The following is a 15,902-nucleotide window of genomic DNA, read 5'->3' on the forward strand; positions in this document are numbered from 1 at the left end:
ATAGCAGTGGCTAGTGATAGGAAGACCATAAGTCCCCAAGCCCCTACCTACCACAGATCCTACAATTTTAGAAGTGGGTTTACATAGTAATCCTACTGTCATACTTCCTGAAGTGCACAGAAAGTAAATTTTGTTGTTTACCTTCTTCCTCTTTTTTTGTGTTACTGGAAGTCCCCCAGTGTGTGGATTTAGAAGTGAGTTCTCTAGTGTTATAAGTGTTGAATTAAACATTTTTAAGTTTTTAATTCATAATATTGTTTAGATGGTTGTTTTTGTTCTTACACCTTTGAAAAATAAGTTCTTACAGAATTTTCTGTGTGAGCTGGTAACAGCTTATGCTTCACTATAAAGCCCATGAGGGAGGAGGAGTTGGTGTCTTTTTCTTGTTGATTCTTTGTCACTTGGGTTATAACTGACACAAAGCCTCTGATAGGAAGTAAGAAGGAAACCCCTTGTTCTTACCATGATGTTTTTGTCCAAAATAGCTGTAAACAGCAGAATTAAGGAAACCAGTTTATGTATGACAGCTGATTTTAGAAAGAAAGGATGAAAGGAGTCAGGCTCTTCTGCTATGTTGAAAGCATTTTTATTGAAAATATAGCTGTTTGGAACTGAGACTGTCTCTCTGAAAGTAGGCATGAGGAATTTGGTTAGACCAAGGAGAATTTTGAGAGAAGGTTTTTTCTATAATGTAAGTGCTGTATTAACGTTCCCAGCTAGAATGTGAGAGTACAGAAGCACCCTGAAATGCAGCATCAGAATCAGAAATACTCCAGATCAGCTCCTCTGAGCATTCGGACTTTGTTCTGCATCTAGTCTGTGAACAGAAGGAGACTGACACAAGTGATTCAAATCAAGGGTCCATGTTGTGGGTAGAGTAAAAACAGGGCTCAGTTTCATGAGACTTGTTTTGCACTTATGGGGGAAAAAAGATGTGTTATCATAGACCAGTTGTTTTTTGTCTTGTGGGAATTTGGGGGAGTAAGGAGCCAGGAGGGTCCTTGTGCTTATTAGCTAAACTTCATTAATTGACATTTCTCTAAAAAGCAAAAATCTTTATTTTATTTTCTAATTATGAAAGTTATCCATAAAAGAAATCACTGGAAAGTATGAAAGAGTCTAATAATGCAGAAGATATTTCACATAACCCTTATGTCTTGCCAATGGGTTTCAGCCCTGGGCAAGTTCGCTATGGATTCAATGTGACCAAAGAAATTGACAGCAAAATGTTCTTGGGGTGAAAGAGTTATACCCAACTTTATTTCCAGGTGGCAGGTCAGTCACTAGAATCCCATTCACTTAGAGCGAGTCTGCATGCAGCAAGCCGGTCTCTGCCCCTGGGCCCCTCTGTCTGCACAGCCGTCCTCTGGGCCTCTCTGCACAGTCGTCCTGCACAGCTGTCCTCTGGGCCTCTCCGCATAGTCGTCCCGCACAGCCGGCCTCTGGGCCTCTGTCCTCAGTGCTGCCACCACTCCAGCCTCTGCTCTGCTCTCCTGCAGGCTTGCAGCCCTGCCACCATGTGGTGCCCACAGCACTGGGTGGAGCTCTTTTTATAGAGTCAACAGCCATGCTTTGCCCACACGTGTGCAGTGAGCTAGTCAACCACAGCCAGGTGAAAATCCTGGCCACAGGAACTCTCATTTTATCCACACCTTATTACCCATATTTTACTTGAGCTCATACCATAATAATTTTATATCTGTGGGGAAAATAAAGTTCCTATTGCTGGGATCCTCACCTGACTGTAAACTACTTGATGATGTAACTGGCCTGCTGCTAGGCTACTGTTTCCACACCCATAGGTAATAAGCTATTACTGACTGAGTCACTATGTAAAGAGCTCCGTCCAGTGCTCTGGGAAGAGGCAGAGGTGGAGACAGAGGTGGATTATGAAACCTGCAGGCTGCTGGATGCAGATGTGATTCTAGTGCTTGTCCTGCTGCCTGGAGAGTAAAGCCAGGTATAAACCCTTTTACTCCAAGAACATTCCATTGTCATTTTTCCATCTTGCTGAATCCATAGTGAACTTGCCCAGGGCAATATCATTATTATGTTTAACTTTTACCATAAGCATTTTTTCGTGACATTAAAAACATTTAAATATCTTTATTGTATTCCATCGTTTGAGTATGTCATTACTTACTTGCCTCTTGCCCAGTTTTTGGAACATTGGAGAGTTCCTAGTTTTTTAATATTATTCTCTTAATGTGTGTTCAGCTCATATTCTTTTTTTGTTTTTTGAAAGTCACCTTCATACTGTTAACTCAGATATTTAAAGATCATGACAGTCCAGGAAGCCAAGCAGGTGAATCTTATGCTGCTTTTTGTGGAAATTGCTTCTTTGTGCTTCTGGCATCTGCACCACACAGAAAGCTGGAGCCAGTCATGAAGCTAGTACTCTGACCTCTCCGTAGAAGGTTGTAGTGTGATGGAGAGAAAGTAGCATGGAATGTTACTGTTAAACAGGAGTCTGAAGCAGCAGTCCTTTAGCCTTTTTGTGGGATTGGAGTAAATATTTAGACACTACTCCCAGGGGCCGTTGAAATTAATAACAACCTTGCAGCAGTTTTAGATGCTCTCCTTGTCCCCACTAGAAAAGGTTTGTTTAATTTGAAGAAGCTTGCTTTACCTCTTTTGAAGCTGTGATTTTTTTTTCCCCCTAAAGATCTGCCCTGGGTTCTTTTGCACGATGTTCCCCTTTGCAGGATCTTTCCACCTGGCCAGCATCTTTGCCCCACCCACTTGCACCATACCTTGTGACTTGTGCCTCATTATACCCAGTTCTGAAAAACCTAGCTTTTGAAACATTGTAGTGAATGTTTTCTTTCTGAAAGGGTAAATCTTCACCTTTTGCTCTCCTCCCTTAAGCTAGGGCTGTTTGATGACTAACATTCAGCATGCCACTGGACTAACCGTACTTTGATCCCAGAATTCCTTTCTGTTCTTCTGTTTAGAAATGAAAGTTCTTTAGCTTGTTTGGGTACAGCTGTGATTCAGTTAAACTGGCACTGATTTTGCACCTGTTTGCCATTTGGGGCCCCTCTGATGTGTTAGGAAATCTGTTGCACCCCGTTGTGGAGAGAAGTTCGCATGTCCGGGGTCTTGCACAAGGTTTCGTATGCTGACTCAGGAGTTCCGTGTAAAGCCTCTGCTTGGGTGAAAGGAGTGATCTTCCCTTCAAACAATTGAAAAACATATTCTGCCTGGCCACTTGTCCTTGAGCTCTAGTGTCTCACACTCTTCTTCATTTCTGGGCTTCCTTAGAGGAAGAGGAATGTGGGTTGGAAGGAGTATAAATTAGGCATCATGTACAGTCTTAGATGTTGGGCTTTCCAATAGCAGAGAGTGAATAGTATATTGTAATAGTAAAAAAATACCTAAAAAACAGGACATCAGTTTAGCAACCATCATTGAGCATCTACTATGTATACACATTCAAGGTGTATAAAGATGATGCTAGTTCCAGTTCAGATGATTTCTTCTATGAACTTGGATAAATGACTTGACCTCTCTGGGCCTTAGTTTCTCTAACTGTGCTTGGACTGGGTAATCCTTGAGGTTCTTTACAGTTTGGGAATTCTGTATCTAAATGTTTACCTATTTATAACAGAACAAGAGAAGAGGTTTTCCCAAAGAATTGGTATATTCTTATGTCTCACATGCTCCAACTAAATGGCTTAAAAATGATTCCTCTAGGGCAGGACTTCTCAACCTCAGCACCACTGACATTTATACCTCTTTGTTGACAGGTTGTCCTGTGCATTTATAGGATGTTTAGCGTCATCCATGGCCTCACCTACTCCGTGCCAGTAGAATTCCCCACTCCCTGCCAGTTGTGACAACTAAAAATGCTCCCCATGTTGGTAAAGCTCCTTGGGGGAGAATTGCTTCAGTTAAGCCCTGTTCTGGGGAGAAGCATGGTGCTGTTCGAATATAGGCTATTTTTAATATCTATTTTCATATTGTTCCTCATCTGCTTATTTTACCTATCCTGCAGGTGGAGGATGAAGAGCAATTTCACTAGTTGGCAGCTCTGTTACCCTTTTTAGTAGCTTCTTCTAAAGATATGCCTCCCCCAAACTAGACAGGCTCGCTTTGCATCTTCAGTATTTTTTTCAGGATATGAGTAGATACTGGTTGCTGTAAGGAGGAAGTTATAGCTTTAATCTGAAGTAACCCAAAAAGTGTAAAGAACTAGATGTCCCAGGGGATGAAGATGGTAACTTCTGGTGAACTAAGTTAGCATCAGTTACCTGAAGTGAGTCATGAGTCATAGGAAGTTGGTTTAATTATAACATCTGGTTTAGATCTATCAGACTTTGAAATGATTGCCTAGCTGTTAGCTCAGCCATCCCTCCCTACACACCTGCTCCTGGCAGCCTGCTGTTAGCCATTGAAGCAGTGACTGAAATGTACAAGTTCTCTTATGGGATCTAATTTTTATATTTGTTACTTTGCTGTAAAATGTTGGATTTAGGTTTGCACTTGTCCCTGACGCTATCTTTTCCTCATCTCTTTTAAATTCACATTGTTGACTGGGTTGGGTGCAGAATGATGCTGAGTGCTGGCTGGGGTTGAATGTGTTCTGGGAGCATCTTTGCTGGGATGCTGTGGGATCCTAAAGCTGTGGCTGAGACACGTGAGCCCATGTCAGTCCCTATCCCTCGGTCCTGGCAGGCTCAGTGCTCCATCCCAGCTGCGCCTGTGCTGGAGTAATTGCCCACATGGAGCCTTTAAGCTAAACAATTGTTTGTACTGAGATGGTCTCCCTGTGCTCCTAATGAAATAATCTCCTTCCTGCCCCCAATGAAAGCAGCTATTTTTTATTTCCTCCCTCCTCTTTTTAGAGAAGCCATGTCTCTGCCACCACTCTTCTGTCTTATTCATGAATGTTTTAAGCAGAGTCTTTGTGCAGAGGAAATGGGCTAGAGCCAAAAAATCATGGGCCACCCAGGAGACAAGGAACATGAGGGACACCCTTTCCCCTAACTTTCTATGTCAGATAACCTTTGTGTGATTTCCTAAGTAATAAGGATTTAAAACTCAGACCCACATAAGAAAAATACTCATACTAGGTTTTAAAAAAGTATACTAAATCAGGCAGTTGTCACCTAAAAGAGTTCAAAGAAATAAATAAAAAGAAAATCCAACAACAGAACAACTATAGACGAATGCCACAGGAGACCAGCAAAGTACTGCGGGGCTCAGAACAGGAAGGAGAAAAGGCTTGACAGAAAAAGTGGATGGAGCGAGATTTTCACAAAATGTTTTGCAAGTAGAACTAATAGCCCATGTAAAACTATTTGTGAGAGAGCTTAAGGTGATCAGGAAAGTGACAGCTTAGAACCTGCAAAAACAAAATGAATTCAGGAAGGAGAATCCGAAGTAGAAATGATGAATTGCCCAGGTGGCCCCAGCCAGGTGACCCCGATGGGTCCCGCTGCTCTCCCCCACTTTGGTGCTCTTCTGAATCACCGACACTTTCTGCACATTGCTGCCTCTGTTTTAAAGCTGGCTTGTAGACAGACACAAATCCCTTCCTTTGAGTCTTTCCCCTTAGCCCTATGAAGACTGTTCAGCACTTTGAGTACAATGAGGCAAAAAAGAAGGGAATTCATTACAAAATATACAAAACTAAGAAGTCACCCTTTCAAGGCTTAATTGCTAATCCTACCTTGGCTTTTCCCAGCCCGTTCTGCTTCATAATCCTGAGGTCTCTGTGCCTTAGCTTTATAGGTCCAGTGTTGCTTCTCGGTCACCTTGCCTGGTTTATTTTTTCTCAGCACCAGGCACTCTGCCATGGGAAAGGTGCTGAGAACCCACAACCCAGGAATTTACTATCTGGAGACCTTGATCTAGAGGTAAATGCCAACCTAGCCTCTTGTGCTGCTGCTCACTTAGGGCTTTTTTACTCATTTAGGCATCCAGGTTTCTTCCTGAGGTTATTGGCATGGGACCTCATCCTCCATGAGAAACTCAAGATTCTCCAGAAAGAATGGGGCTTCCCACTTGGAGTCCCAGCAGTATGCCATGGCGTTTACACTGGTCTCTCATAGGAACATTTATGTAACAAGAACTGAGTACATAGTGTTTTTTTTAAGAGGAGAAAAATTTTATTTTGATTGTATAAAATTTAAAAACATTTAAACAGCAAAGCATATTCTAAATAACAAGCTAAAAAATTTAAAAATCAAGAAACAAATAATTGCAAAATGTCAATTCCCCTAAATTAATCTATGTAGGACTAAACTAATAAAAATACTACTAAGTTTAGCTGGGGTATTGTTATGTGGTTTTTATTTGTTTTTCATTGTTTTTAAAGTCAATCAAAATTTATTGTGTAAATATTAAGTTACTTTCATAGATTTTTAATAACAGCTCATTGCATTTTCTGTAGTTTTAAATATCTCCACCTGGTCATGTCAAACTTCAGTTCATGGTTTAATAGTGGATCTTTTATTTCAGTCAAAGTGCAATAGTTATACCAACCAATTCTAGGGAGCTCAATGAAATGGACATAATATGTCCTTAAGCATTGTATTAAACACTATCTTAGGAATGACCATAGAGCTAACAGCCATTAACTAAAAAGAGATCAATCAAAATTACTTTAAAATAGAGAAAACAGGCTCATGTCCCACCGCAGTTGTGGATGTTCAAGGGGCAGCAGCTGTGGAAGCTAAATCAAACCTGAATGTGACCCTGCATCCCTCATCCCTCACAGTTTAGCTCTCCTCTTTCCTGGCAACCTGATGAAGGAGAGGGACCCCCTGACCCTCTCAGGCCTTTTGGAGACCCACTTGGGAAATCTGAAAGTTAAACTCTGTTTTAGCAAATTTTTGTCTGCCATGACCATTTTCTTTTCTTAGCTCATTGCACTTTCAGTCAACAGAGATGCCAACCAACTTTGCTGAGTTTTTTTCTCTTGGGACGTAGTCCATCCTTGACAGAAGGAAGTGTTTCTTTCCAATTCTCTCTCTAGGCCTTTGGCGAGCTTTCTGCAGAGTTGCACTTCTGGTGTATACTGCTGATGTCTTCATACACTTTGGGAAATTTCTTCTTTATCTCTAAGCAGTAGATTCCCTCTGTGATTAACTTTCTGCAAAGTTTGGTTATGTGTTCTTGATGTGGTTCAGTCAGTATTTGAAGTTTAGCTGATGCTTTTAAATCTCACTTTCAAGCTATAAATATTCAAACTGTAAAGATGCTCTATTTGGAAATTTCTCATTTGACCTGTAAGCTCTTCATCCATTTGGTTTTCTTCACATAACATTTATTTATTTATTTATTTATTTATTTATTTATTTATTTATTTATTTATTTATTTATTTATCATTGATATACATTTTTATGAAGGTTTCACATGAAAAACATTGTGGTTACTACATTCACCCATATTATGAAGTCCCCACCCCATATCCCATTGCAGTCACTGTCCATCAGTGTAGTAAGATGCCACAGAGTCACTATTTGTCTTCTCTGTGCTACACTCTCTTCCCCATGACCACCCCTACACCATGTGTACTAATCATAATACCCCTCAATCCCCTTCTCTCTCCCTCCCCCACCCTTCCCCTTTGGTAACTGCTTGTCCCTTCTTGGAATCTGTGAGTCTGCTGCTGTTTTCTTCACATAACTTTTCAATGTTCCTTGTATTTCTCCTTCAAGCCTTTCTAAAGAACATTTAAGTTAACAGCATTGATGAGTTTCTCAAATCCACTTCTGACTCATAGTCTAAGTGATTTCCATTTTCTGATCCATTCTTTTTGTCTAATCCCAAATTGCCATCATTCCTGTGAGCTTCTCTCAAATAAGCAGGCAAATTTATATCTCCAGCACAACTTCAGTCATAGATTTCTAGCTGGCTCTCTTTGTCATTTACAACCTATTTAATTTGTATATTTTGTGTTTTCAATAATTTTTTCTTTAGTTCCCATACTTTTTGCTTCTATCCTGCAGCTTTTTTGGGAAAGCAGTTCTAGGCTTCCTTGAAGATGAGTGTTTTCAACGATACCATCTATCCTTTCCCTCTGAAGTTGTACATTCTTCTGAGATGCTTTTAGGGTGCTTTGGATCAGTCACTAAGGGTTAGAGAGATTTTGGTGTATTGTTGAGAGGGCATGTGTGCCTTGGAAGGTAAGCCATCATCATTCCATGAAATGAAAGTTCAGGGGGCTCACTTTTCTGTTCTTTTTTGAGAAAGCCTACTGTATCTTCAAGTGAAGAGGTAGACCTGTTCAGGTTTGTGTTAAGTTTTGCTAGACTCAATGTTTGTGACGTCAGAAGACTGGCCTCCACCAGAGGCATCAGCTTGTGAAATCAGGCTAATCTTCCTGACTTTCATGAGATTCTTCAATCGAGGCAGAAAATTTTGTGACTTAAAAAAAAAAATTTCCCCTCCGTAAAATATGTCAACTTTTCTCTATATGAACAGTCAGCAGCACATACGAGAACTTCCCAGGGAAACCTCAAGAGATTTGGGCCTTGTCTCAGGCTCCCAGAGAGCACCACTAAGAGCACTCTACAACTGCACCAGGGCTGCCTGAGAAGACATCTTTGCGGCGGAGACCCTCTAGTTGGAATCAGGGACTTACAGTGCCCTGAAGTCCCTCTGTCTATATCTCACCCTTGAATCAGAAAAAGGCCCCTGGGTGACTAGTAGGATTCACGCTCTCAGATTTCTCCCTGTGGCTGGAAGATGGCAGTTGGTACCAGCACACACAGTTTTAAGGGAAGTGATGTCTTTATTGGTGTATAGAAGTGAGAAGATGTGTAATAGGAATCTCTAGAAAGGTCCAGATCATGGAAGAATTTAAGGCTCATTTAGAGGTTTGGAGTTCAGTTGGCAATGGGCTTCCAGTTACATGTATTTGCATGGGGCGGTAATGTCATCAGAACATTCCTTGGCAGAATATCCTCTTCAGAGCCAAACAAAAGTCCAAATTAGGACCCCATCCTTTCCCATCTGAAGTATTCTGTGAAGTAGAGTTAAGTAATAATGGTGCAGGTTGGTTGATTTGGTAGTTCTTTATTACCAAAAACAAATCACCTAAGTACACACTAGTTACCATCTAGTTCTAGGATAGTTAACACTAGTTCTAGGATAGAAAGGAAGAGTTACAGCCCTATTATTAGTTCAACTAATAAACCAGGAAAATAAGACGACTGATGTGTAGCTAAATTTATTAAAAATTAACTTCCCTTCCTTCAATCTTTTCAGAGTAGTTTAATAAATTTTAGACAGTTACTATCTTTTAGAAAAGGTAGATTTTAGAGATACTCTAATCTAGGTGAGGTTATTGACTCTCAGAGAAGTGAACTGACTTTCTGAAGTCACACAGCCGACTAGTGGCACAGCTTAGATAACCCATATCTTTTGCTCTGTGGATAGCAGGGGCCAGGTAACTAACATGAGGCATGTGCAAGCATGTTACTGGACCAGAGCAAGTACTGGTTTTCCTAGGGTTTAAAGGAAGTGACTAGCCAATGTGTAGAGGAGCTGAGGGAACCTGCTGCAATCAGCTGTAGAGTTGTGCTTTGTTTTGGCCCCTGGCCTTTTCTCTTTTTTATTGGGACTTGTTTGGGACTTCTTTCTGTGAGCTCCTCAGTTGTATTTAATTTCCTATGTTGTATTTAATTTCCTCGTCCTCCCTTGCCCAGGCCTGAGCAAAGTCAAGGCTGATCCATTGTCTGGAAGTAGAGCTAATGACTAGAGAAAGATGAAGAATGTCCATTCCTTCCTCCCCTAATCTCCAGTCAGCTTCCCTGTTGATTTCCTAGTGTTACAAGCTTTAGTTTTTAGAGAAATTCCATTTTAAGTTAACTACTTAAATAGGATTAGGTGTAGATTGACTAATCATTTCATTGATGAGTGCTTAGCAGTGTTTTACTTCACTAACCTCTTTCTGGTCACCTGGTAGAATGATAGTGTTGTTTTATTTCATCTCCATGATATCACGGGAGTCTGATTGCTACATCTATTCTATCACTGACCTCCTGAATTAAGTTAGTTCAGTTGGCGTACATTTTGGTTGAATGTGTGAACTGTTCTCTTCTGCTAGAATCTCCACACTCTGTCCTTATCTTGCATACGGAAGGAGTGTAGAAGTGGTACCAGAGATAAAATTGGTAAGGAGGCAGATTAATGGGACTCAGTGTAAGGAAGGCTTCTCTAATAACCAGTGCCATCTTACAGTAGAACTGACTACCTTTTGAAATGGTACATAACTGACTTAGCATTGGAGCTGTTCAAGGAGGTACCAGATGGTCATCTGGAGAAGGTTCTTCTACATTCATTGGGAGGTAGACTCAGTGGCTTCTAAAGTTCTTTCCAACTCTAATTTTCCAATTTCCTTGGTGTAGTATTAGCCTTTCTTCTCTAAACAATCTCAGAAATGTTTGTTTGCTTTGTTTCAAACACTTAAAAAGCTTAACTTCTGCTTTTTTTCCCCAAATATGTGAATGTGAACAGTGTCTCTTTTTTGACAAAAGGAAACAACATTCTTGCAAGATGAGCCAGACGGAAAGAGACTTCTCTTACAGAGCATTCTGAGAGCAGAGGTTGATTGAGTAAGCCCTTATTTTGATCTCGTGGTTCCTTAAAATGTTTGCACTTACAGAAGTTCAAAGTTTCTGTTTATTGTTATTTTGGAATAGGGAACTAGCTGAATTCTCTTTTGTAGAGATGAAAATAGGCTGGTAAACATACCTCTGAGCAGCCCTGCTTTATTTCTCCAAGATGACACTGGTATTTCTTTACATTCTTTGTAGTGAATCTGGGAGTGAAGGGATATAATGAGTGGAACTGAGGTAACTAGTGTTAAAATTGTTCTTAAAACAAATACCACTGCTTCTTCACTTTGACTCCCAAATTTCGTGTTGGAGTTTATGACAGGCCAAGTCAAAGAGAATTTACTTCTTTTCAAATCAGAGTTTGTTGATTCAGGTTTTCCTTATGTATCTGTCCCATCTCAGCCAGGTTTCCATGCTAGTCACAGGCTCTATGAACTGAATTTGATTCATCAAGACCTAACATTTTCACAAACTGATTATCTCATGTTGTATTTTTCAGAACTATTAAATGTCGAGCAGGAAGGGACCTGCAGATCAGCTAGTGGAGCTGTGGTGTAACAGAGGGGCGCTTAAGACTCACAGTTTGCCCACCCACTGCACAGGGGTCATTTCTCAACATCCCTGAGAGCTGATCATCCAGCCTCTGCTTGAATGGCTGCACCTACTGGGATTCTGCTATTCCTGGATATGCTGTATTTGTTTTCACACAACTATAATTGTTAGGAAATTCTTCAGCAGAGTATGCTAAAATCGACTACTCATAGGTGCTAGTTCTGCCTTTGGAGCCTCACCAAAGTAACCTAATCCCCTTTTGTCACCTTTAAAGTGTTTGAAAACTTTCATTTTGTGTAACAGGAAAAAACTTTATACTGTTATCTTACTTATTGATGACTTCATTTAACAAGTATTTGTTTTATGTGTACCATTTGCAAGCATTGTGCTAATGATGAAAGTGTGTGGTCCTTGCTTTCTAGAGCTCACAGTCTATTTAGGGCAAGAGAGACTTGTAAGCAACTATGATAAGATATTAAGTGTTAGAAGAGTGAAGCATACAGTGGACTGTTAGCCATAGAGAGGGTCAAGACTGACTCCATTGGAGGGTCTCACAGAAGAGGTGTCATTGGACTGAATTTTGAAATTTGTCAAGCAGGGAATGAGGAGAAAACCAGTCCAAGTAACAAAAATAGTGTAGGTAACAAAGTGTATGCACATGGCATATTTCAGAATGATGACTTGCTCAGCATGTCTAAAGCACAGACTCATAAAGGGCTTTATATATCATGTTAAGGAGTTTCAACTTAGCCTACAGCCACTAAGGAGCCATGGGCAGCTTTATTGTTTTGTTTTTAAAATACCTGTACTGTTTTTTCTTATTACAAAAGTAATACAAGTTCATTACAAACAATTCAGAGTATATAAAATTATAGAGAAGAAAATAGATATTTCAAAACTCCACCATCCAGAAATAATAGCTTTTAATATTTTACATATATTCTTTAGCCATCTTTTTCTGTGCATACATATACTTTTATTCACACTCTTAAAAATGGAATTGCTCTGTATACTGTTTTAAAACTGGATTTTAAAATGAATATAACATGGAGATATTTCTATATTAAATAGTTACAAAACATTTTCCCTACTGTATGGTGATATTATAATTCCTTTATGTAATCTATGGGGTTTCTAATTTTTATTAGAATTCTTAATACATTAATGAACATTCTTAATACATTTCTTGTGCACTTGATCTATTATTCCCTGGTGAATTCTTATAAGCTGGGTGGGTAGAGGGGGAAGTCAAAGGATTTACTTACAGTTAATTTTTTAAACAAATTTTGCTTCTCTGTTGCTGGGCAAGGAACTGTGTGCTATGCCCTAGAAATATGGCAGTGAGCATCACAGATCTGCTCTCTGCTCCTGTGCAATTTGTGGTTTAATATAGTGGAAAAGACATGTTAAACTATCACACAAATAAATATAAAATGTGGTACAACTTGGAAAAATTAAAGTGTAAATGAATGTTTATTACCTTTAAATTAAAGTTCTTATCTTTTAGAGACATATACCAAAGTATACAGAGATGAAATGGTATGTATGATATTTGAGATTTGCTTCAGAATATTCCAGGGCTGGGAGTGAAGGAAAGTGTGTGGGAGAATAGCTGGAACAAGACTGGCCTGAGGTTGATAATTGCTGGAGGTGGTGGTTAATTATACTCTGCTTTTGTGTGTTGGAAATTCTCTATAATAAAATGTAAAAATCTGAAGAAAAGATGGAAGAGAGATTATAATCTGGTTTAGATTGGGGGCCTGAGGTGAGTCTTCTTTGAGGACGAAACTTTTCACCTGAGACCTGTGTGATCTGTAGGAGTAGACCAAGCTACATGGAGTAGATGGAGGTTAGGGAAAGAGTGTTTTAGGCAGTGGGAGCAGCATGTGCAAAGGCCAAAAGCCCAAAAGTAAGGAACATGCTTTGAGGAAATGAAAGAAGGCTGATATCATCAGAGTTGAGAGCCTGGGGAAGTAGGCCTGGGCCAGATCATATAGACCTTGGAGAACATGTTAAGGATTTTGTTCTTTAATCCAGCAGTGACAGAAGGAAGCCTTCCATAGAAGGTTTTAAGCAGCTGAGTTACAGGGTCACTTTTGCTCCTGGAAGAGCTCAAGATGGCTGTTTTGTGGAGATGGTTTTGGTTTGGGGTTGAAGGAGAAGAGTATGTAAAAATGGAGAGAGATTAGGAGGTTATTGCACTAGTTCAGGAGATTTGGTGATTTTGGATTAGAAAAAATAGTGTTGCAGATGGAGAGAAGAGGTAATGATTTGAGAGACATTTTGGTGTTGATGGTATAGAGTAGAAGGAGAGGTATCAAAGATGTGTAATTTTCTGACTGATGCAATTGAATGAATGAAGGTGTACTTGACTAAGATGGAGAAGAATGGAAAAACAGCAGGTTTTGTGGTGAGAGACTGAGAGTCCAGTTTGAATATGTCATTCGGAAAGTTTACACCAATCAACATTTTCACTTCTATATATGAGACTACATAAGAGGCTTATATTCAGGTGGCCTGAACTATACAGATTAATGTTCTAGAAAAATTAATCTGGGGGGAGTCTGGAGACCAATTAGTTGTTAGTCTATGAGCTCTTTGAATGAGGGAATCTCATCTTCATTGCTCTGCCTTTGATAAAAAGTTCTTTGGTTTGAGTGCTTGGCACACAGCAGGTACTCAATAAATAATGTTAAAAAAATGAATGCTTATAGGTGAGACATGAGAAGGTCTAGGTAAAGATGCATGAATTCTGGGAAAGTCCAAGGTAAATTCAACAGAGCATAGATGGATGTGAAATGAAACAGATTTTCTCTCCTTTCCTTGACCTACCTGTTGAAGAACTTCTCTTAAAAAAAACATTTTTTTTATTATCAAATGTACATCACAGTGGTTTAACAGTTCCCTTCCCCCACCCCTTGCCCTGTTCTACTCCCCTCCCCCTTGGTAACTACTCATCAGTTCTCAGTATCTATGAATCTAATGCTATTTGTTCCTTCCATTTTGCTTTGTTTTTATATTTCATAAATAAGTGAAATTATATGGTATTTGTCTTTCTATACCTGGCTAATTTCACTGAGCACAATACTCTCTAGATCCACCCATGTTGTTTCAAATGGCAGGATTTCTTTTCTTTTTATAGATGAATAATATTCCATTGTGTATATGTACCACCTCTTCTCTAACCATTCATCTATTGCTGGACACTTAGGTTGCTTCCATATTTTGGCTATGCAAACTGTGTGGTGATAAACATAGAGATGTATATATCTTTTTGAATCAGGGATTTTGTTTTCTTCGGGTAAATTCCTAGGAGTGGAATTACTAGGTCAAATAGTATTTCTGTTTTTAGTTTTTTGAGGAACCTCCATACTGCTTTCCACAGCAGCTGCACCAATTTGTAATCTCACCAATAGTGTAGGAAGGTTCCTATTTCTCTGCATCCTTGCCAACATTTATTTCTTGTCTTTTGGATAGTGGCCATTCTAACTTGTGTGAGGTAATATGAAGAACTTTTCAATAACTCCATGATGCTGGCAAGTCTAAGTATGGGTAACCATTGATTTATCAATGTGTTCTTTTTCCCATCATTTATTTATTGATAAATAAGTGAGCTGTAGTTATTATAATAGTAGCTTCAAGCTATCTGTAACTCTAGTTTTCTTCTCTATGGTCTTTTCAAAGCCTAGACCCTTCTATGCCTAGATGCTCTTGTGTGGGGAGGTTTGGCTGCAAGGGAAATTTACAGCAGGCAGCAGTAGTTATTCAATATGTAGAAACTGTCTAGTAGTTGAATGTAAATTGGATTTACTTATATGCTTTCCAGTTTAAAATGGAGACATAAGCCCCAGAGAGACTTATCAAAATACATGCAACCCACAGTTCCTTAATACTGGGTTGGTACTTACTATAGCCACTATGGTTGATTTCTTGACAGATCAACCAAATCCATATACTTCCCTCATTTTCACTGAGTCCTATTACAGAGTGATTATATGTTAACTCTAATATCATTTAATGCTTCCTGACCCTGTTCTTGGGCTCCTTTTGAATATGTTCACTCAGCTATGACCTTGTACTTGTGTTGTGCTAATCACCACCAGTTTATTTGCTTGTCTATCCTCTTTGCTTTCTAAATTGTTCAGAATATTCCCTCTCAGAGTCTCTTTCCATTTTCAACTTCAGAATGGTATCTTTTATAGTTTCTCCTTGGTTGCCATGAAAAATACATATTGAACCATTAGTTTATCTTAGCAAATATACCAGATTTAAGTAGGCTGGCCTGGTAGAAGCAATACCAGGTACTGTGGAACCCAAGCATGTTGGGTTGACAGCTTTGGGCCTGCCTTTGTATATGTAGTAGGGGCATGTGTGAGCATAGGGGCAGGGTCGGGGTGTACAGCAGAAAAAGGGAACAGGTGGGGTTCAGATAGTACATTTTCAAAGAATATTTTCGGGGAGATAAAGGGAGCTGCTTAAAATTTCATGGTTCTAGAAGACTTTAAAATTGAATCCATGGTAAATTTTTTCTTTCTGATATTCAGTCATTCAGTTTTGGTTCAACATTTTAGTACTGAAACTCATATTCCTGTCTAAAAAGAAACATTCTGTATTATTACATAGAATGTTTTTATATACATATGGAATATACATATGAATGTGAACAGCCCTTATCAGTGAAGACAAGAAATGGAAAATGGGTTCTGGAAACTTCATTCTGTACCATGTTCTTATATGTAGCTTTCTTTTATTATTATTTCTCTATATTCTAAGCACTA

General features: G+C 39.3%; 1 protein-coding gene across 5 annotated transcripts in view; it reads left to right on the forward strand.

The window, feature by feature from the left end:
- The window catches only part of SMAP2 (small ArfGAP2), a 41,937-nt gene that overhangs the window by 9,376 nt on the left and 16,659 nt on the right, over positions 1 to 15,902 (forward strand). The gene's annotated exons all lie outside the window — the stretch shown is intronic.

The sequence above is a fragment of the Manis javanica genome, chromosome 4, assembly GCF_040802235.1.
Source record: "Manis javanica isolate MJ-LG chromosome 4, MJ_LKY, whole genome shotgun sequence".
Taxonomy (NCBI): domain Eukaryota; kingdom Metazoa; phylum Chordata; class Mammalia; order Pholidota; family Manidae; genus Manis; species Manis javanica.